General features: G+C 37.7%; 1 protein-coding gene across 3 annotated transcripts in view; it reads right to left on the bottom strand.

Annotated features, from left to right (window-relative positions):
- Positions 1–24859, bottom strand: part of LOC132149045 (zinc finger protein 385D-like) — a 93373-nt gene that overhangs the window by 67782 nt on the left and 732 nt on the right. The gene's annotated exons all lie outside the window — the stretch shown is intronic.

Raw genomic sequence — 24859 nt, 5'->3', positions numbered from 1 at the left:
ATGAAAATCCTTCCTGAAATGTTATTGGTTGTAAGTGAAATGCACCAGAAAGTCTTTAAACAAATATAGAACTTTAATTTCTTTACCATGTTAATTTAATTTATGCTAGAAATGTTGTGGGATGGGATATTTGTCTGATTTGTACATATAAATATCCTAGTCTGTCTACTGCATCATTACATTTTACAGTCATTACAGGTAAAAAGCCATCTGATGTTCCATTTATCGACATAAATAGGCCTAACATATTGTATATGGCTCTTAAATCTTTGCTTGTAAAAATTCAGTGTGGTCATATTTTGAATACCTCTAACTGAATTGAGGTCATTTGTTTTATAATAAAAAATGACTGTGTACTTGTCTTTTTTTGTTCTTTTTTTTTTTTTTTTTGTAAATTCAATTCAATTTAAAATCAAAATTTGAAATCAAGCTTCCTTGTGCTGTAAGTTGCCCTATTTTAACGACACAAATCATATAAGGTGAATGTGTCTTTTTAGAAAAAAAAAAAATTTCAAACCTTGAAATAATGAGTGCCATGAAAAAATGGATGGACAAAAAAAATATCTACAGGTATATGGCAGTATACAGTATGTGGTAGTTTTGCCAGTGTTACTGAAAATGATTGTACATCATGAAATCAAAAATAACCCTACTTGCTTTTTTAGTGCACAGTACTAGTCTTGTAGCAAATAGCTGAACCATGCAAGTCAATACACTGGGAAAAAAAATTGTCTGCCGTCGATTGTCTGCCGCCACTACAGTCTCCGTGCTCACAGTGTCTCAGACACTAATATTTTAGCTGAATCAGTTTGTTGTTTTTTGGGGGGCGTCTGGCAGAGCATTAAGTCCCAGAAGTGGTGAAAGATGATGTCAGACGTAACAAGCAGATATTCTTAATGGGGTCCTATTATGCTTTTTCACTTTTTGAATTCTAGTCAGTGTGTAGTGTGTATGTTTGGGCATAACAAAGCTCTATAAAGTTACAAATCTCAAAGTCCAGTCCAAAGGGAGATATTAATTTTTTTTTTTTAATTCCTTTTCAAGATCTACAACAAACAGCTTGTTTGGACTACAGCGTTGTTTTCCAAAACAATATCAAATTGATATGGCAATATTGATGCCATCCTTATCAGAGGGAACTTGCTGCTTTAGGAAGGGGCGGGGCAATACTGAAAACCATCTGAGCTGTTCACCAATCACAACACACTGGGACAGCTAACCAATCACAACATTTTTTGTTTTTCGGAAGGCGGGTATTCATCAAACCCAGAACTAATCGAAATATTTGTGCCATGTTGGAGAGAAAGGTATTTTAATGATGTAAATTATATTAAAAATAATGTTTTTCTAACCACCAAGCATGAGAGCATGTTCTAGTACACCCCCAAAACAAATTCAAGACATTGTAAAAGAGCATAATAGGACCCCTTTAACCACTCCTATCCAACCAGATATTTAGGTTAGAAATCCCTGTATCATGACCACTAATTCACATACTTTAAAAGTGGGTTTTGTTCAAAGGTGCTATTATCCATCCACATAGATCTTTGGTATTAATATTTCTTGGTAATTAAATATCGCCAGCTAAAAAGTAACTAGTAACTTGTACTCTGAGTATTTTTTACTTTTACTTAAGTACTGTTTTGACAGGAGTACTTTTTACTTTTACTTAAGTACTGTTTTGACAGCAGTACGTTTACTTTCAATTGAGTATTATTTCATCAATGTAACAGTACTTGTACTTAAGTACAAATCTTCAGTACTCTTTTCACCACTGCATTTCTGTTGCCGCTATAAGGCAGCAAATAATAATGCTGAACATTACAGTGAACCGAACCTAGGCTTCTTGTATTTTGTGAGCTACTGGAGACTTTTCAATTTATTGTTTTAAAATAGTCAAACATGAACAGAACTACATGAAAACATGTCTATTTTATCAAAGAAACAGATTATTTATGTTTAATATTATGTATGGTGGAAAAATAATAAGAAGAATTGGATTGTTCGTAATAGAATGAAAGCTGGAAAACAAAATGTAGAGAATGTATTTAATCACTTCAGCTCCTTTACTGAACACCATTATTACATAACTGAAGGGTTCATACTGTTATTGGGTGGATCAAATTAAAATATTATTAATATATAATATTAATTTAATGCACCTGACGGAGTTGACACAAATTAAGTTTTTTGATAAATTGATAAATTCAGAAAAAGCTGATCCCTTACATGGCTCATTATTATAAATAATGTATCATTAAATAATAAAAACTCACATTATAAAACATGTTTTATCCCTCAACTCAGGAATCAATTAGATATATATATGTCAACCATCGAGACCATCAGGACAAAATCCTTATTGTTGAGCTGCAGTCACTGCTGGGCATGTTGACATCATGGAACAGTTAAGATTCATTGAGCTCCTATTTCTCTTAGTTAAACATCTGAAAAGATCCTTGAGGTCACCCTGTCGTCTGGACACACAGCTGAAGGAGTGGCGGTGGATCAAGGAGAGGGCTGTTAGTGATGTTAGCAATCTTCTGTGCTGTACTGTGTGTCTTGTTTCACGTCTTCTATCCCCATGAGACCGCATCAATCAGTGCAAGGATATCCTGCTGAAAGTCACTCATACAGGGACATGTCTGTATTTCTGTCACTCACACACACAAACAAACAAATGCACAGACAGCAGGGAAGATTGTCAAGCGCTCCAAAAATACTCTAATGAAACCAGACATGATGTGGCCAACTTCTGAACAGAGCACCCTCCACAGGTCAAGATATAGCAGTCTTTCAGTTACTGATAGGATCAGTCTGAGTAAACGGAGTAAAAATAGTAACAAATAAATAAATAAATAGATAGTTAAAATTAGATTATGTCTTATTATTTAATTTATTTTTATTAAATGTATAATTTATTTGTAATAATTCCCTTTGTACAGAACACATTTTCATCAGCCCCGCCACAGAAATGATATTGTATTAGTATTTTAATGTATCTCTACTGTAACTAAAAGTGAAAATGGAAAATAATAGACCTATTAATAATTAATGCATAACACAAACTAATTAAATAATAAATACAAATATAATATAATAATTCCTGTTATCCCCCTCAACTTTCCATAAAAGAAATTCAAATAAAGACAAACTCACACGAATATTACCAAAGACACTACAAATTATACGGAACAACACAAAGAGTTGTCTAGTTTCTCAGTCTCTTTCTCTTTTTCTGTCTTATTATTTTCAGTTCTTTTTTGATCCCACTTGTCATTACCAGCTCTGAAAGGTTTGTCTGACTTCAGCACCTACATTCTAGCCAAACTGAAGATAAGTGTTTGTGTAAGTGGTGAAAGTGAAGATAAAATCAGCTCCAGAGTGCCACAGTAATATTTACTATCAGACCCAATAAAGACATGTCAGTGAAAATACAACGTCTGCCAACAGTTTTAAACAAATGGAAGCTACAGCAGTTGTGTGTGTGTCATTATTAGCCACTGGCGTTGTATGTTCAGATGAATCTATAATTGGCTGGCTGAGCTCTGGAGTGATGAGTCTTCTGTTGTTGTTCCACTGATGAGATGCTCTGTCTGGTTTGGAGACACAGCCCTGTGGAAAACTAGGAATTGTGTGAACGGCTGACTGGACGCTCTCTCCCTAATAAGTTTACTAAAGGCCACTGGCATCACCAGTGGAGATGGGTGTGTTTGCTAAGGCCATACTCTGTGTGTGTGTGTGTGTGTGTGTGTGTGTGTGTGTGTGTGTGTGTGTGTGTGTGTGTGTGAGGCCATATGTGTGCGTTCAACTCAGTTGGGACAAGAAATAAATTTGTTTTATAGCTTTGCAAAATCTGCTGTGTGTCCCAAAAATTTCAATTTAGTCCATTTTAAATGATTTTCTGTATGATATGAGGGATGTGTGAATTACGTTGTACAGTCTCTAATGTGAACAACACATAATGTTTCATGTGGTGAAGCCGATTGGTTCTAGCTGCATCAACAGCCAATGAGCTTGCTGCTCAACATTCAAATAGTTGGCTGCCACGGCAGCAGCGTAGCAGATCTTTTCCTCCAAAATCAAACACATTAACATTGCCATGTATGCTACCAATAGGACAGGAGAGGGGAGGTATCGGGAAAGGTCCACAAGCTAGTATTCGATCTCAGGCCGCCCATGCACTGCCCATAAGGCTATCGGCACGGACTAACCTCAAACCTTTTGAAGAGTAGTATATATTTTTCAGCGTAAGAAAGTATTTGGGGGGGGGGGGTTGGGTTTGGAAAGTTGTTTTTAATAGAAGTGAAAAAACATGATACAGTCATTGTATGTATGTACTTTATTTTAAAAGAATAAAAAAAAATCATGTCACTGACCTATATTCAATCATTTCAAAATAATTTCAATTTGTACTAAAAAATAGCCCATGTTACATTTCAAAGAGCAAGCTTGATCCAGTGAGACAGTCAGCTCTGATTATGCTAACAGATGTTGTATAGATTATGGAGGTTTGTGAAGAGGACGATCTGTCCAGGTCTCCTGTCTCTGAGCTTTACAACATCACAGAACATCATTATAAATTCAGAATTATGCAGGTGAAGTCAAATCACAGCGGATAGCAAACTCACACTGAAGGAGACGGCCAGCTGATGGTATGCATTAGCATAACATCAACCTGCACAGCCACTCTTTTCTCTCTCTTTTACTTCTCTCATTGACATTGACATTGACATTGCTTTCAAAAATCGTGCCATATTTTCCATAAGGGGAAGATACTGGGCTGTGCTTCACGCATCTCAGTGATACTGTAAGTGAGCGTCCGTGAGATCAAGAAGAGGACGCCTGGGGACTTCTGAATCAGATTTGAGCATTATGAACTACAGATCACTGGGGAAAATGAGAAAAAACAACAAAGAGGTCAATTAACCCGCAAAAAAATTACATTCAGAAGTAAACTAGGGTAGAAAATGGTTATATATCTCTAGAGAACTCATGAACAACTCTTTTTACTGATATTGTTTTTCGGAAATAACCAATTAAGACACTTTGCACCATCTACCAAGGGTAAAACTGTCAATACTTACTGGTGCACATGTTCACACAAAAATACACATTCACAATGGGTGCAGAAATCAAGACTTTATGCTATTTTTTTATGCTCTAATGAAGTTACTGTTATGAAGTCACAGTAGTGCAGTTTCTTTTGTTTTTCTAAAGGCTGCTAAAAGGCACAATGCTTTGTGTCATTGTGGCGTTCTTTCAAACACCCACACATAATTGCCTAATGCTTCACACGCAGAAACACGTACACACTTAGCAGGTCAATCAGCTCTCTGACACCCCAGGTTGATACACTGCATCATCAAATAAGTGTGTATATGTTCAGTCAGAATATGTATGAGGCACAAACACTCACACACTCAGCAGGCAGTTTTACCAAATGCATGCACTGATATTCAGATGGAGAAGAAGAATGAGATTTGACAGAATTCTCTTATTCATGCACACAATCACACAATGTTGCACACTCTTTGAAAGGAGATCATTAACAGAAAAAAAGCATGAAAACCATAATTGTAGAGCCATTAACAAATTATACTAGCCAGAAAAGCAGCACAGTCGTGATGGTCAGTGAATACAGAGCATCATACATACACACACAATTGATTATTATTGAATCCTGATGCAAAAAGATAAGAAAAAAAAGATCAACTGTGATTACACATAATTTGTGTGTGTGTGTGTGTGTGTGTGTGTGTGTGTCCTGAAATGAAAAGAAATAGGAAAGTAGAATTACAAATGGCACCATTACTAATATACTGTACAGTACCTTTACTGACAAAGGCGAATTATTATTATTATTATTATACCATTTTATTATTTAATTGAATTAGCTTATTTAGATAAAATATTTACACAAAATGTTTACTTGTAATTTCTCACAATTTCTTCTGTGGAACATAATAATTATAATTTTTTTCATACACAAATGGTTTGGTTAACATTCTTCAAAATATATTTGTATGGTTAACATAAAAACATAAAAAAATAAATAACTTTGAAATGACAGAGTGAGCAAAATTGTTTACTCTCACACTTTCACACTGGAATATAAGGTTACATCCTTGACTAGGTTACAACCTGGAACTCTTTGTGACAGGAACATACTTTATTGATAGCTATCAAAGAAAATAAAGCCATCTCTATACTTCAAGGTCCCGCAAGAGCAGAATAGAGCCCCAAAAGAGCTTGACTTTTCAAGCAAAGGGTGGCAACGTTTTGGAAAAATGCATCTTGGTGCATCAGTATATCTTGCTTCAAAGGTCACAAAAATAAGAGTGATGCCGTCGAACATTCAATATAACATAACATTTGCATTAAAAACATTGCATCTCTAAAGATTTGAAGCATTGCTTCCAGCTGGTATTACAGTATAGAGGAAAAGAAATCTGGAGAGGGTTAAAAGAGGGACTTCTGCCTTAAAGACTTTTCTACATGCACAAAGAGCCCTGTAACAGAGTTTGCAGAGATCACACAAAAATAGTTTTTGTTGAACTCCTTCAATTTCCAATGTGCCAGAATCCCAAAAGTCTACAATACCAAATTATCTATTAGCTGTGCTATCTTGAAATTCATAAACTTACAACACACAAAAGCAAACTTTAGATCCATTAACTAATCTTATTGAGATGCATCATGTAACTAATAATATGACATCAAAGATGTCTTTGCATGTGAAATGCAAATAGTCAGACTATGTAAATCTAAAGTTTTGTAAAGTTTTTGTGCGTTTCAGGTTGAAGGATAAAAATATCAATAGCTCAAAATAAATATAATAGTCAAGGGAAAATCCCCACCATGACAAAAAAAATGTTTGTGTGTGTGCTAGTTTGTAAAAGAGAAAAGGAGAAACATGGAGGAGAAAGGGAGGGGGGGACAAAATGATGCTCCATCTCCATTAAGTGCAGGGATTTGAATGGATTTGGTAGCTGGCCACCTCCATTCCAGCACAACCAGACTAGTTTCATAATACAATCATCAAGCACTGTGTGTACACCTTATTCTGTGTAGACTTATACCATCAGCTGAATCTTTGAGCTCAAGGAACGCTTTTTAAAAATGTTTCCACACACATTGGCACAGTGTGTGTTGCTTGGATAGTGAGGTGGACTATTTGCAGCTGCACACACATTTAAACACAGCAAAGCCTTTCCAAAGCAAACAAGTAAGTTGATTCGATGTCACTAACACTAAGGACAAACTGAAGCGGCCTTTTGAATAACCCCTCTCACTCCTTCCATCTGTACATGTGTGTACGTGTGTGTGTGTGTGTGTGTGTGTGTGTGTGCGTGGAGGGCAGGAGGTTTAGATTAAACAACAGAGGGCTTAGTGTGTAACTAAAAACGTTTTCCATCACATTTGTACTCACTTTAGCCCTAATCCATCCTGATTACTCTGTCAATCATGACGAAAATACACCTGCCACGTTACGACACACACACACAGAAACACACACTCAGACTGATCAAATGATAGATGCATACTGCTGTGCACTTAATAAATCAAGCTGGACTATATCATTTCATTGGCTGAATAACACAAACATACATACGCTTGGGTGTATTAAAGGAAGTGATAAAGATAGATGGTTGTTGATCTTCCTGTTTGCCGTTATCATTCATGGTGGCACATTTTGAATAAACTTTATTTAAAGCCTTTATGGATGCAGTGCGGCTTAAATTTCAGAGACCAAACACACATTCCAGGGATGACCGGCCACATTTCCAGGCACGGGTTAACCACAGCGCCATTTGATCATTGCACCCCAGCATGAACCCGTCATCTCTTAAACAGCTGTTTGTTTATTTTATGTGCATTAATACTTATTAAGCAAACACTGCATACATACAGATCATGACTTTCTGTGTCACAGAGTTCACTCTCATTAGAATATGTCAGCTTAGAAACAGTGAAAGGTGCTGATTTGAATTTGACGGGTTATTCAAGGTGGGTTCTGACATGTAGGCCACAGTCTGTGCAGTGCAGAAATAAATACCCAAACAACACCAAGAAACAATGCTGAATGCATTTAAACCCAAATCACTAATGTGGGGCTGTGTGAGAGAGAATAAATAGCACAACTGCACACATTTACTCAGAACCAGCTCCAGTACAGAGGTGTAATTGTGAGCACCAGGAGTTAATTCTGAAAAAAATGATTTGACTGCACAAACATACATCTAGACATCTGTCAATGCATCCATCCTTTAGCCATCCATCCACCTATTTAATCATCTATAAATACATCTGTCCATCTATATCTCAGGGTCAAGTTGTCTGTGAAAATCAGCTTGTTCATCTCATCTTTTTAGCTTGTTTATTCTGCAAAAGAATTTATTACACCTCACATTGGAGCTGTGTGTGGTCGCGTGTTTGGCTTTGATACATAGAGGCTAAAGTCTGGGTCAAACTATGGGGTGTTAATTGGACCCAAAGGGCAAAAATAATTGTTGTAACACTCTAGCCATACGCTATGCACATTGCACACACATATTATGCTCTACTCTTTCAACATTAAAAGAAAGATTAAAAAGTTAATGAAATTAATTAGAGAAAACAGGACAAAAGAGGGGTAAAAAAATTGTAAAGAGGGAGTTCTACACATTCCTGTGGCAGTTAACCACTTTGGTAGCAAACAGACTCCCGAGAGGAGCCATGGCAGCACAAAACAAACAGGTGTCAGGATGAGCCATGTGCTCGACGAGGAGACACAAGTCACCCTGACACACACACACACACACAAAACAACACATACTTGTCACGTCTGCCCACCTGCTAGCATTTTCCGCAACACTGAGCATCTCAAAATATTTTAATGCACCTATATTTGTGACACACTTGCACACACAAATGCACGGAGGGTGAATCCGTATAACCCTGAATATTTTTTGTCCATTTCACATGCAGACACTCTCTCAGCATGTGTTTACATGCTCTTTCACACATTACATATTCATCAGGTTGTCTGTGTATATTGCACAGACGCATACAAAAAACACAAAGACATTACACAGGCACATAGAGGCGAGGGTGACAATGTGGTACCGCAGAGGAAACAAAATTGCACTCTAAGTGACAGGGGCGCTACTGATGAAACACTGAGGAGAGAAATGAGGAGAGACATTTAAATGCAGATAGATCAACAAAACTGTGAGAATGGATTGATAGATTTTCAGACAGACAGACAAAGACAAGAAAGATAAGAAAAGCTTTAGAAATGTACACTTTAAAAGTGTGTGTGTGTGTGTGTGTGTGTGTGTGTGTGTGTATGTGTGTGTGTGTGTGTGTGTGTGTGTGTGTGAGATGGTTGAAGGCACACGCACGCACACACACACACACACACACACACACACACACACACACACAGTGATAACTGCTCATAATCACACACACTTCCTCCAAACTTAGCAGGATCTTTCACTATGTATGTGTGTACAGGTCACAACATCTATGCCTGGAACAGTTTTGAACCTGCAGCAACAATGTCAGCAATGAGAAATGGTACATAAGCCATGTGTGTGTGTATATATATATATGCACCCATCTGTGAGACATTCCTCTTCAGGGAAACCAGTGAGGGGTAAACAGCGAAAGTGGCTCACTTGGCCAGGTTAAAGAGAACATTTAAAGACATAGGACAAAGGAGACAAGCACACAGATAGACAGAGAGCCTAAGCATAGGATGGAGGGCTGGATGAGTCTCTGGAAGTTACAGCTGTTCAACACTGTCCTCGATGTCAACAAGAACGGACAACAGTGGCAATCTGGGAATCACTGTTTCTGTGTGTGTGTGTGTTCAAACAACACCCACTCGTGCAGATTCTATCAACATGTTGTGCTGCGTCAACTGCATTGAATCACACGTCACAATTTACTGAAGGAGATAATGTGTGCCAAGGTCAAAGACAGGCAGAAAGAATAATTAAAAGAGCTTTTAATGGGCCATTCTGATGCTATTTAAGTACACTGATGGATAGAATAGAGGGATGGATAGAGAGAGAGAGGTAGAACTGTTGAAATTTTGCAAAAAAGTGTATTGCAAAAAAGCAGTTCATTTTGTATGACAGTGCAACACTAGAGGAATACAGCCAAGAAAGCTAAGGGCTGAGTGTGGGTTTACATAGCTCTCTAGGGAAAAAACTGTCTCGGGAAGTTAGCGGAATTTGACAAAATGTCCCTTTAAGGATGTCTGGGAGTTAGAGTAAAAAAATTAACATTTGTCAAATAGCAACAAAGAGGACTGTAACTGTAGGAAATGCTGTATTACATAAGTCAAATTGTTGGAATGATCATTCAACCCTTGCTGATTTTAGTGGCATGGATTTAAATTAATGACATACACACCCCAGCATTATAAAGTACAGTAGGAGAAATAGATATTCATTTTGAAATGTATAAAAGATTACATTCAGGGGTGATGAAATACAATTGGGTAAACTGGCAGTGGGGCGGGTTTCACAAACCAAAACAGAGACAGATATTCCGGCCCGGAACACACATTTTCAAAGGAGAATAACTGACTGTAGTATTGTTTTTCAGATAAACAAGTGTGTTAACTTGGCATGTTTCTCAAATATCTGCAAACATATTATGGTATTTTTATGCTTTATTAGAATCAAAAATTGACAAAAAGCACCTTTAACTTTAAAGGAGACCTATTATGCCCCCTTTTTAAGATGTAATTTCTCAGATGTTCCCAGAAAGTGTATGCAAAGTTTCAGCTCAAAATACCCTATATATAATAATAATTTATTATACCATGCCCAAAATCACACTTTTTGGAAATGAAATGAGCTGCTGCTACCCGTCCTCTTCAAGAGAATGTGAGTTACACCATAAATGGAATATTTCCAAATCACCTTTCTGACTGTGCTTGTTAGCACGGTGTATGGCATTAAATGACACAGTGCATGTAAAAATAGAGAGAGCATGCACATCTAAATATCCAATATTGACCAATATATATCCAAAAATTCATATAAAAATCTATTTGAAAGAAATCTCCATATCACATTAAAATATGTATTAGTAGTATAATTCTTTACACATTTTATTTTTGTATAAAACATTTGTGCAAAAACAGGCCCAAATTTTCATTATTGTTGTTATTATTATGATTAAATCATAAAATAATTTGTTACAAATATTTTTAAATGTTTTTTATTTGCCACTTCTTTTTTGTGGCGTTTTTTCCTTTATTAGGATAGGACAGACAGAAAGCAGTGTGGGAGAGAGATAGAGGACATGGTATCAGGGAAGGTCCACAAGCCAGGACTCAAACTCAGGACACCGAATAGTGCTATATGTCAGTGTGCAGCCCATGAGGCTATTGACGCCAACAATTTGCTCCTTCTTTTAATTATAATAAGCTTTTTAGAAAAACACTATATATATATATATATATATATATATATATATATATATATATATATATAGTCTATAGTTTGTCCTAATTTTGCTAAGTATAGATGTACTCTCTTTCTCTCTGTGTGTGTGTGTGTGTGTGTGTGTGTGTGTGTGTGTGGGTAGGTACAGAGCTCCACTGTATTCCACCCCACATCCCCTGCACCCATACCTACTCCACACCAAATGCAGATTGCCATCTAAAACACAAACACACATGAACACACACATACACGCAACCACAGTGTGGTCTTGTTCTAAGTGTTGGTTCTATGTGTGTGATATATGAGCAAAGGGAATACTTAATTATCAGGTGAAGGGAAAGTTCACTCACTGACCAAACACACGCAACCGTAACATCCTACAAAAGCAGAAACACACAGAAACACACAAGTACCTATTCATCCACACCTCTCATGAGCTGATGTGAACATTCAGAGCAGCTCTCCAGCTCAGTGTATGAATCACTCAGTGTTGCAGCTCAATCTATAATCACCCACTGTGGATTCCTCATTGCTATGTATCAACATCACTAAACCCCTGCACAAAAAAAGAAAAAAAAATCTGATAGAAAACGCAATTTCACCTTTCCATGAAACCCGTATCCACAGATCTGTGTGCTCCCCTGCTAGGAACTCTGACTCAAGCCACTAGGAAAAATAGATCAGGAGATACAGAGACAGACAAAAGTAAAAATAGATGGAGAGAGGAAGAGAAACAGAGAGATAAGGGGATATAAAGTCAAGAGCCTGCCTCCTCAGCGTGAGTCAGCCTGGTCCAGACGTCACCATCTCCTCCAGAGCCATTCAGAGCTCCTGGACCCCAGAGGGACTCTCGCTCTCACAGACATGAGGTGCCTGAGGTGGACATGGGAGTGGGCTGGGGTCACATGGGGAGACCTGGAGGAGCAGGGGTGTGTTTTGTCCTTGAGAACCTCATTAATGCTTCCCACTGCAGAACCTCAAATACACACACAAACACTTCAAAGTTTTGAGGTTTCCTTTGCCTCTTTTTTGTTTCCTGTGACGCAGGACTTTGATTTTGTCAACAATATAAAGGCAAGATGAAAAAAGTATCATAACAATAATAACCCATAATAACAACAGATAATTAAAATGTATTTTAAATAGTCTTGTATTAATAAAATTTTATGACAAACAAAAAAAAATATTACACTAAAGGGCAAATAGTCAAGCTTTCTGGCAGATGCTATTTTCGCTAACCCCACCCAATACTGCTCAGACAATAGAATTGTCACTTCTTTTTACATTTTGTGTGAATAATATCACTGCTGTTTCTTATTTGTTGCTATTAATACAGTATTTGGTGGAAACTGTATCTACTACTATTTATGCTTAAAAAGCAACCACTTTACACAGTGAAAATAGCAGTTAGCAGAAAAATAACACCTCAATGTTTTAAGAAGAAAAAAGGTAGAAATAATTTATTCAAATAATACAGTCATAGTATTATAGGGATTGACTCTTGAACTGAAAGAGCCTAACAGTATCATTTGGCAAGCAGGCAATGCACATGCTAGCAGGGACACATTAAACTGATCGAAAGTAACAGTGCATTTATAATGTCACAAAAGATTTCTACTTCAAATTAATGCGGTTCCTTTCGACTTTCTTTTCAACTAAGAATCCAAGAAAAAAAAAAATCTATTATACAGTTTCCACACTAATATTAAAGGGGTCATATGATGTTGCTAAAAAGAACATTATTTTGTGTATTTGGTGTAATGAAATGTGTTTATGCAGTTTAAGGTTAAAAAAACACATTATTTTCCACATACTGTACAACCCGAATTCCGGAAAAGTTGGGACGTTTTTTAAATTTTAATAAAATGAAAACTAAAGGAATTTCAAATCACATGAGCCAATATTTTATTCACAATAGAACATAGATAACGTAGCAAATGTTTAAACTGAGAAATTTTACACTTTTATCCACTTAATTAGCTCATTTAAAATTTAATGCCTGCTACAGGTCTCAAAAAAGTTGGCACGGGGGCAACAAATGGCTAAAAAAGCAAGCAGTTTTGAAAAGATTCAGCTGGGAGAACATCTAGTGATTAATTAAGTTAATTGATATCAGGTCTGTAACATGATTAGCTATAAAAGCTTTGTCTTAGAGAAGCAGAGTCTCTCAGAAGTAAAGATGGGCAGAGGCTCTCCAATCTGTGAAAGACTGCTTAAAAAAATTGTGGAAAACTTTAAAAACAATGTTCCTCAACGTCAAATTGCAAAGGCTTTGCAAATCTCATCATCTACAGTGCATAACATCATCAAAAGATTCAGAGAAACTGGAGAAATCTCTGTGCGTAAGGGACAAGGCCGGAGACCTTTATTGGATGCCCGTGGTCTTCGGGCTCTCAGACGACACTGCATCACTCATCGGCATGATTGTGTCAATGACATTACTAAATGGGCCCAGGAATACTTTTAGAAACCACTGTCGGTAAACACAATCTGCCGTGCCATCAGCAGATGCCAACTAAAGCTCTATCATGCAAAAAGGAAGCCATATGTGAACATGGTCCAGAAGCGCCGTCGTGTCCTGTGGGCCAAGGCTCATTTAAAATGGACTATTTCAAAGTGGAATAGTGTTTTATGGTCAGACGAGTCCAAATTTGACATTCTTGTTGGAAATCACGGGCGCCGTGTCCTCCGGGCTAAAGAGGAGGGAGACCTTCCAGCATGTTATCAGCGTTCAGTTCAAAAGCCAGCATCTCTGATGGTATGGGGGTGCATAAGTGCATACGGTATGGGCAGCTTGCATGTTTTGGAAGGCTCTGTGAATGCTGAAAGGTATATAAAGGTTTTAGAGCAACATATGCTTCCCTCCAAACAACGTCTATTTCAGGGAAGGCCTTGTTTATTTCAGCAGGACAATGCAAAACCACATACTGCAGCTATAACAACAGCATGGCTTCGTCGTAGAAGAGTCCGGGTGCTAAGATCTTTCACCTATAGAGAACATTTGGCGCATCATTAAACGAAACATACGTCAAAGACGACCACGAACTCTTCAGCAGCTGGAAATCTATATAAGGCAAGAATGGGACCAAATTCCATCAGCAAAACTCCAGCAACTCATAGCCTCAATGCCCAGACGTCTTCAAACTGTTTTGAAAAGAAAAGGAGATGCTACACCATGGTAAACATGCCCCCGTCCCAACTATTTTGAGACCTGTAGCAGAAATCAAAATTAAAATGAGCTCATTTTGTGCATAAAATTGTAAACTTTCTCAGTTTAAACATTTGCTATGTTATCTATGTTCTATGGTGAATAAAATATTGGCTCATGTGATTTGAAAGTCTTTTAGTTTTCATTTTATTAAAATTTAAAAAACGTCCCAACTTTTCCGGAATTCGGGTTGTACATTACTGTTTCTAATCTATGCCCTGCCTTTCTGAAACGCATCGATTTTTACAAAGCTCAACGTTCTGAAAAGTGAGGTGTGTTCTGATTGGCCAGATATCCAGTGTGTTATGATTGGCTGAATACCTCAAGCGTGTGACGGAAATGCCCCTTAACATACTGTGATTCCGTATCTTGGGCTGACGTGAAAAGACAAAAACAATAAAACCCATTACAAATGAGGCATTTGTTGCATCCAGTGGGGAAATAATTATGGATTATAATGACTTATACTGTCTTTTTACGCATTGCATCAGAGAAATGACAAACAACAAGCTCTACTCTAAACTGCTCAAAACTCGTGTTTGAATTATCAGTGGCAAATCCTTTAAACTTGTAAATGTACTTACAGTCTGTGAGTCAGAACAGCTGGCATTGTAGGCTACTCTCCAAGGATCAGGGAACAGTCCTCCATAAAATGCTCTGCACACATCTGAATATTTGGGTGGAACTGTTCTGGAACAGTGTGACTGTTAGTGTCCTCTTTTGGAAGGCCAATCAAAGTATTTTAGCTTTCACTGAGAAACACACAGTGTCTTCACAACAAGGCGGTGGTGGCGGCAGCAACAATACTATGGCAGCGAGGATCAAAGTTACACTTTCTTTCTTTGCGTGAACATTTGGGCGGTGTTATGAAAATCTTCCCACACAGTGACGTAGAGATGTGGGGACGTGTTTAAACGAGGCGTTTTACGGGGGCATGGACGAGTCTTAACTTTGGGTTTTAGACTTACGTCTTTGCAACTGTAGGGATCTCATCTATGCATGAACAGCTTGTAACACTCCAAAGAGAAAGGAAAACTTGAAATCACATCATATGACCCCATTTAAGCACCACAAACATTTTCAGTTTTCCAGAAAAAAAATTCCTAGGATCAAATGAGCGTATCAGAATGATTTCTGAAGGATCATGTGACACTGAAGACTGGAGCAATGGCTGCTAAAATTCAGCCTTGCCATCACATGAATAAATTACATTTTAAAATGTATTTAAATGGAAAACTTTTAAATTGTAATAATATTTCACAATGTTACCATCTGTATTTATTGTGTTTGATAAAATAAATACAGCCTTTACAAGCATAAGACATTTCTTTGTGTGTGTATGTGTGTGTGTGTGTGTGTGTGTATATATATGATTACACATGCATGAAGGTATCAGTGAGAGTACCACTCATAGAAAGCATGGAGAGGGATTAGTGTGAGTGCAGAACACTCACCCCCATAATCTCAGTTTTAATCAAAGCAGTGCTCGCTGTAAGCCATTAGACAGGCAGAGAAGTTAGTTTGGAGGTTCATTCAGGAGGACCTGAAGATGGAAGTAAGCAACAAAACTACAGCAAATTGGAAGGTTCAAGATGCTCTTTGATCATGACACAGCTACAGAACATCACCTCTACTGCAATCAGCCTCTGGTTTTCTGTCTGTCTCTTCCTCTCCAGGACACACACATTCATCAGAACATCAGAAGAGCATTGTTGCCATCAGAGAGGGCTTCCACATGCTAATACATTTTGAAGTTTACAGTAAATGAAAGCCTCTTAACCATGGCAGAAGATTCTTGGATCTATACTTCCAAATGACTGTGTGTTTGAGATAAAATATAATCCTAGCTGATGCAGTTGGCTAACACTTATGATGTTTTTATCCACAGGGATGCTGGGTATTTTGTTTGTTCATTTCATTTACCATTATGCATTCTCTCCATCTATCTCTCTCACACACATACATGTCACGTCAATAGACAAGAAAATTCAAGACAGACGGCCAATTGCAACACAGTATGTAAATAATAAAATGTCATTTCTGTTGGTTACAGTAAAAAAAAGTGTTTAAAAAACAGTTAAAAAAGTTTAATTATTTTAAATAATTTAAAATCAGTACAAGTTTACAAAGACCAAATAAGACAGCAGTCCTTACATGACCTAAAGTACTAAACAAACTTTAATGTTAAGCCATTCCAGCTGAATAAATAGCAAAAGAAATGTGAGGAATAATAAGAAATATTTTAGACTAAATGTTGTTAAAAATAGTAAAAAGTAAAAAAAAGTGCATGGACCTTTAACAATGTTAAAAGTCTCTTATTTTTTCATTCTGACACTTAACACAGCTTTAGATGTGTAACCTCTCAAGGGTGAACCCCTTTTCTTCAGATATCTACTTGCGGAGCATCTGCTTGGTATTTAAAGGCTCACCTTGAAACACTTTTTGAGAAGGAGTGGCTGCTTAACACCACTCGATCTGAAAGAAAAAAGCTGCTGGTAATCACACACTTTATCACAAGCACGTACAGTACATGTATTCACATGTCTGAATAAAAAAACAAAGAAAATAGCAGAAATGTGATTTAAATGTGTCAAATGTGTTAAATGTGCGGATTACTTTTCTACCCTCTAGTAATGTGTAATATATGTATTTACAATTGTTGTTGTATATTGTTTTTTACTTTTTAGGCAAATTTTTGGATCACAACCAACCACTGAGAATCAGAGAATCATCTTTAACCATTAGAGCACTAGAAACAAGAGCAATATCTAGAATCACACTGTATGCTTGTGAGTGTGTGTAGATGTTAGACCCAAATATTTCTCACAGTTCCTGACACTCACCATCCAACTCTAATCTGTATGTGTAGACATCAAACACTAACATATATACAGGCTATTTGATTTATGCCTTCATACGTATACATTCTGTAGTGTAGGGAAGAGAAAAGCAGCAGTAGCCACCGGCTGTCAGTTGATGAGAAATGAGAGAGGTCACAATGCTGAAACATTAACCCTGGAGACCTCTGGGCCCCCGCTGAAAAGAGGTCAGTTCCCGCCGACCGCAGCTTAGAGCTGAGCACTCACCGACAGGGAGCACAGACAGCATGATGAGAGGGCGCTAAAGGCACGCTTCAGAAAAGGGCAGGTTGCGTGCCCTTGGGGCCTAGACAGCTGTAAGACACCACAGCATACACGGTACAGAAGCACATGTACAAGGACACACGTTTATACACAAGGGAAAAGCACAGCAGAGGGTGAGAATAACAGAGCTGGGGCTACGGAGAGAAAGACAGAGAGAAAAGGGGAAAGAGAGTTGACAGGGGTTGTCTCACTTGACCGCTCTGCTGAAGTGATGAAAGCCACCAGGACGGAGCAGGGTGTAGGGATACACGTGTGCTCATACTACACCGCGTACAAACCAGATTCCAGCGACAAGCATTACATCTGTCCACACTGAAAGGGAATATGCTCTGTGACGAAACACAACGGCAGCCAGTCAGAACCTATTTTTAACATTCAGTTATCTGGAGGGGATTTTTAATGATATTTCACTGTAAGCAGAGGTACCGGACAAGCAGTCACAAATAAATCCAAAAGAAAACAATTGCTTTTTATGGCTGGTTAGGCCAAAAAGAAAAAAAAAAGAACATGGATTTATCATGCTGAGCCTAGTTAAGCCATATTGCCACATGTCTGTCAACTAATTTAAACAGGAAAGCCCAGGCTGTCCAATAAACTGCCTGCCTAAAATTCTCAGTTTAGCTGGACAAACAGCAGAGTACATTTATTGATGCTATTTGAAATTATATAAAATTAAATAAAATCAAAAATTTTGAATGATGCATTGGCACATTATTAAAAGGTTTTAAAAGGACCGTGTCCTATACCTATATATATTTTTATATAAGTCCATCAGTAAAGTTTCTGTAGACCTCTTTTGTCCAGTTTGTCTAGCCCATTAGTGATTACCAGCATCTTGTTAATCTATGTATACATAGGGCATTGAAACACTAACTACAAAAAAATAAATTTAAATAAATAAATACATTTCTGCTCTAGCTTGTTTACTCTTATGCTTAATACTTGGCAATGTGTACTACAAATATTGTTGCCTCTCATGATGAACTGCTTGCATTTTTCCTATTTTATTTGTCACTTTGGATAAAAGAGTCTTTCAATGACGAAACATAATATGTAAAAAATTCAATTGTGTTGCTTCTCAGTGTTGTAAACCTAAATTTGTATTGCAGATATTTCATTCTCTAGCTTTGTTTCTCACCTCACGTCTCCCTCTGTCACCGGCTCTAACACTGCCATGAAAATAGAATGAATGAAGAGGTAATGAATGATAAAGAGAGAGTGATGAGCTGAGAAGAGTGAATGACACAGAGAGAAAATCCTATATTTAAAAGCGAAGCATTTAGCCCAACAGTTTACATTCCAGTGCAGCTATTATCCAACAGGTGTCATCCCCTCATGGCCTTCATAGCTTAGAAACAGATCCACACAACTAAACACACACATACACACACTTCGGTTGGTCTATAGTCAAGGTTCTTATTAGTCCCTCATGTGTGCAGGTAGAAAGGGAATCTTACGTGTTAATTCTACCAGGAAGACTCTAACACTAATTACATCATTCATTCATTCTCAGTCAATCATGATGCAGTTTACATTTTAAAGATCCTCAAACAAACTGTCATTTTGCTGCTGTCAATGGACAATTTTCCTTCACTCACCAGCAACATTAGTCATGCTGGTAGAATATAAAGATCCAAACCTAACCGATAATATTCATGATTCTTCTGAAAGGATACAAATAAATAAAAGGCGAAAAATATACATTACTACAAGTTCTTGAAATGTTTTAGCTTTTTGTGTGATTTGATAAAAGTTCCTTATCTTATCAGCATAAATGGGAAATACTGTAATTAGGTTTAGAAATAGGGGATAGATGGTAAAGAGTCCTTCTTTGGTTTATATACACCTTTAAACTCTTTGTTTCATGGTCTCTCCCACTTCGGCCAAAAACAACATTAGACACAGAAACTGCACTGTAATTAGACATTGAATGGGTTCAGAAAGATCAGTTCATTCGTAGATATCACATTCAACAACGTTTTCATACCTGGTGAGAAGGTAAATACTCATGCAGTGATACTGGCAACTTTCCCAGAGTAGATGTTGGCCTAAAAAAAACTGGTGCAAACTGGTTTATTAATCTTTGCTCAATTAAATAAGCTAACAAAAATAGTTTAAAAAATACTCTTCGCACTTAAGCAGTAATATAAATGTATATATTTCTGAAACTATTTAAATTGATTGATAATGGGATATATATACTGACAAAAATTGAATACAGTATTTAATTGTGCATGCATGCTCTTTTCCCTTATCTATCAGTCAGTGAAAATAAATATTTAAAAACACAGATAATTTAATAACGCTGTTAAATGTAATCTTTATCAAATCTTTAAATGAATATTTTCATACAGTACACAATATAATGTTCAGTTATGCTATAATGCCTAAATTCACCAACACACTGTTAAAAATTATTTAGCAGTTTAGTTGTTTCATTGATTTCGTTTTAAGTAGACAACTTACAGTTTCTGAATTTGTTCAGTCAATTTAACATTTTAAGTTTAGCAGCGGCTATTTACACTAAGTTAAAATAGCATATTTCTTAGCAATAGATGCTATTTAAGTGCAAATACCAGAATTTTTTGTGATATGCTATTTACACTAAGTACAGATAGCTATATAGATTCTATTTACACTATGTTAAAATTGTACTACTTATTGCAAGTAGTGGCAATTATCTGCACCTTAGTATCGTAGTACATTGTAAAACAGTATACAACATGAACTTACTGAGTGTAAATTGTAATTATAATTAAAATTAAAAAATTAATGCCACCTTACTGGGGCAATAAAGCCCGCCATACACCTATTCTAATTTTTTTGATTATATTTTTAATTTTCATTGAAAATAAATGCTTTTATGATGTGATTTGAAATTTGAAAAGGGAGAAATAAGTTTGCCAAAACATGGATTCGAACCCAGGTCGATCGCGTCAAAGTGATTACGTCTCACATTTTACCATCTATGCCACATGGAGCTGACAATCATTGGTTGTCTTTTGCAGTATTGACTAGCCGAATCACACGTTGGTGGGCGGAGTTAGTGTAAATAGCACCAGCCAACAAGGCGGGCTATTTGCACATAGTGTAGGGTGACCAAACGTGCCATTTTTCCAGGACACGTTCTTGTGTTATGTAAAATAGGGCTTTGGTGATTGAAATGTAAACTTGTCATGACATTTGACTTTCTCTGTAAAGATTTATTTTTATATTTATATTTATTATTTTGTAGTTTATAGTCTTAATGTGGTTTAGTATTTTTCTTGTTTATGATGTTGTGGAATGACTAAGGATCAGAACGTCTGACCAGGTGCGTGAGCCGGCAACAAGTCTGCCACAGAGGATTATAGAAGAGAGAGTGAGGTTGCAGAGGAAAGCCCCGCCCACTGCTCCACCACTGAGGGTGAGCTGCAGCTGGACTCAGAGCATCTTATAGACTTACCTCCTCTCCTGTCTTCTGAACTTTCTGCCTGTCCCGATACGGCCAAGGAGGCCTTTTATGAACTGTTTGTCTGACCTGAACTGTCTGTCTGTCCTGCCATGACCATGAAAGTCGTTCCCCTGTCTGTGGTGCTCCCTGTGATGGGTGTCACCATTTTGTGTGTGTGGGTAGCACACACCATCCCAGAACTCACTGCCAGTAACAAATTCCCACCCAGCCTCCCTCTCCCACCTCCTCTCAACAGTCAGCTGTAATCTTCTGCCCCTATGCCGCTGGATCCTGCCAGCTCCTCAGCTCATCCTCAGCCCACCATCTGTGATGTGGGTTTGCCGCGGGTATGCCAGTCTCCATCGGCGTCATGGCTGGAGGATCCCTTGCCTCCGCCTCCAGCCTCTGTGTCCCGGACTCTGCCTCGGCACACCAACCCAGCATCTCGGCCATGGCTCCTAACTCTCACCTCTCTGTCGTGGCCCGTCAGCCCACCAGCTCCGCCAAGCTCCTCCCTCCCTCCAGTTCCACCTTGGTCCTCTGTTGCTCCAGCTCCACCACGGCCTTCTGGATCTTCACCTACGCCTCGGTCGCCTGAGACATCTGCTCCACCTTGGCGCTCTGGATCCTCCACATCACCCTGGCTCTGCAGTTCTCCATCTCTGCCTCGGGCTCCTCTCCCACCATCTCTGCCGCTGTCGGTCGGCCCCCTGGAGTCGTCAGCCCTTCCTCCACCTTGGTTCCTCCCTCCATTGGCTCTACCATGTGCCGTTATGTTAGCTGCAATCTGGGTCCCACCTGGCTCCTCCCTCCGTCTGGTCCACCATGGTTCCTCCTGATCCCTCTTTTAGTGCCTCCCTTCCTGTGTGCCCTTTGCCATCCCCTGTCACCCTCCCTGCTCCACTTCTTTGTCCTCTTCCTAAGTACCCCTCTGTTCCTGTTTCTGTTGATTTGTTACTGTCGCGTCTGGCTGGAGGAGGGAATACTGTCAAAGTTGGACCTTGTTTTCTGTGTTTTTCTGTTCTCCTGCCTTGTTTCAGCCCCTTGACCTAGTTTCCCTTAGTTCCCTTGAATAGTTCATTCTGTTCACCTGTGTTCGATAATTATCCTCATTTAATCTGGGTATTTAAATTGCTCCCTTTCAGTCCTTCCTTAACGGTTATTGTTTATTGTTATGTGTGCTGCTCGTGTTTCCCTGTGTGTTCTTGGATCTCCCTCTTCTCCTTGGATCATTATTAAATGCCATTTGAATCATCTCCGTCTCTGTGCGCCAATCTCCCACGAGAGCCCTGACATATATGAATGTTTTGATAAAAATGAACGTGTAGGTTTATTTGTGCTCTCTGTTATGCCAGGATAGTTAGTTGTTGAAGTTTATTTAACTTATAATTTTAAGCCAACCACGTAAACTTTTTGGATTATTGTTCTTAAAAAACGATATGTAGTTGAGTGAACTTAAATTTGAAAGTTTACTCAATCCTCTTGCTTGCTTGAATAAATTTATACAATAGTTAATCCAAACAACAAACAACAAAATCACTATATTTGTAATAGCTGAAGTTATTAGTTTCAATGAACTCAACACTTTAAGGCAGCCAGGTTACTCACTGTAGGCTACTTTTTTAATTTAAACCAACAAATCAGTTTAAAATGTTTAAGTTTGGTTTTCAGTGTTGTGTTTTTAATGTTAGTAATAGGGCTGTAAAATCAGCTAATTAATTAATTGATTTTACAGCCCTAGTTAGTACTTTAGGATTTTAGTAATTTAGAACTTTAATTTATAATAGCACTGAAATAATGGCTATTTATATTATCATTAAAATGAAAGTAACAAAAGAATAGATTAACTAGATTAATTAGATTAGTATGTTGAATCAATTCTCTGTAGACCAAAATAAAAAATAAAAGCAAAACAAGTATATGGCACTGGAGACATGTCTTTTTCTATTAAATGGGCAAAAATGTAATGTTTTCCTTAACCAATCAACCAAACCGCTGTTGTGGAGGAGAAGCCATGAAATGATTTACTGTCCCGGCAAGTAAGAAAAATGATCAGTTCAGACTGTAATATTTTTTGATACATAGCCTCTTTCAATATTACCTGAATGAAGATAACTATAGACGTACTGCATCTAAATCCTTTAACAGAGATGCAGGCAGAATGTCATAAACATAAATAAGCATACCAATGATATATTGCCAAAATATATCTAATCTAATATCAAATCTCCAGTGTTATACATTGACTGGAAGAGAAAATGAGAAAATCCAGCCTTTCCACAAACCAGTACTGCCAAGAGAATCAACAGCTTCACACTAAATCCTAATAGCTGGCATTCTCTACACAGCATCACTTGTTTGGTCTGTATACCTATTGGTAATTGGACATTTATTACCCCCTGCCAACTAATCAGTGCCTCTGAAAGCGTATTTGTATTTGTAAATCAGGCCTATTTAGAAGAGCATCGACATCCAGTACAGAAAGACCAATGTCGCTCGCTGTGGATTGGGAAAGTGGTTGGTTTAAATAAAACTTTGAGAATCTATATAATAAATCCTCAAGAGTAAATTACAAATGTATTATTTGAGTTGATATGCTCCACTTCAGTGCACTTCAGCAAAGGTCCTTAATCATCGCCTTAGTGTTCACCTTGAAGTAATGGCCTTGGTCCTATAGTATAAACCACTTCCTCTCTTAGATCACAATGTGGCATTCCCTAGTAGTCACGCAGCACGAGGAGAAGAGGTGTTTTATATTATTTAGAGTTATTGTGTTCTTCAAAAAGTCTGTGCTTAAAATAGGCCAAGCATTGCTTTAAACTGTAAGCAGTTTCCTTTCTGATAGTTTATATAACAAAGCTTTTCAAAAAGCCCTTTATTTTGAACACACACGTGACAGACATTGAAATACACATCAAGCTTGATAAATTTCGCACATAATGAAAAATGGGGGAAAAGCAATGTTAAAAAGTAAGGCATAGAACACATTTTAAAATGGTCTTCATTTGTTAATGTCAGACCCGTCAGAGTGGACAAATAGACTGGCTGAGTCTATGCATCATCTCTCAAATTGCCTCTAGAGACAGATGAGCATCTCTGATCCGCACACCTGCTATGCGATGCAGAACGAGCTTTCACTCTCCCACTGTGAAATGTAGAAAATTGGTCTTCATTGATTTCAAATTATGACTAAGGATCATGAGAGAAGGAAAGATTTGAAATGTAAAGGAGATATATTAAGTCATGGACCTCTATCTAAAAGTGAGCATTTCTAAGCCCAATTTATTAATCTGAATAAGATCATATTCCAAAACTGATAGCACACTGTCATTCAAAAAATACCTCTATAAAGTGAGTAAGCTCACCAGAAAATGATCATATTTAAATCCCTCTTCAGATGAATGACTGTTTATGCTCTTAGAAAGTGGACAATCCTGTGCATCTACCGGATGCCAAATCAACTCAAATTAAGACAGAAAACATGCAAACACTTCAGACCAATGGAATGCACTTAGCTCTAGAATGACCAACCCATATATCCACCTAATGCATGTTTTTGGGGTTGAGGTGGGTTGTGGGCTAGTTCTATCTCATGACCATGGTGGTAGAACATCCTGATGGATAT

The sequence above is a fragment of the Carassius carassius genome, chromosome 9, assembly GCF_963082965.1.
Source record: "Carassius carassius chromosome 9, fCarCar2.1, whole genome shotgun sequence".
NCBI classification, from domain to species: Eukaryota; Metazoa; Chordata; class Actinopteri; order Cypriniformes; family Cyprinidae; genus Carassius; species Carassius carassius.
The sequence above is the reverse complement of the archived record's forward strand: the minus strand, read 5'-3'. Positions and strand labels throughout refer to the sequence as shown.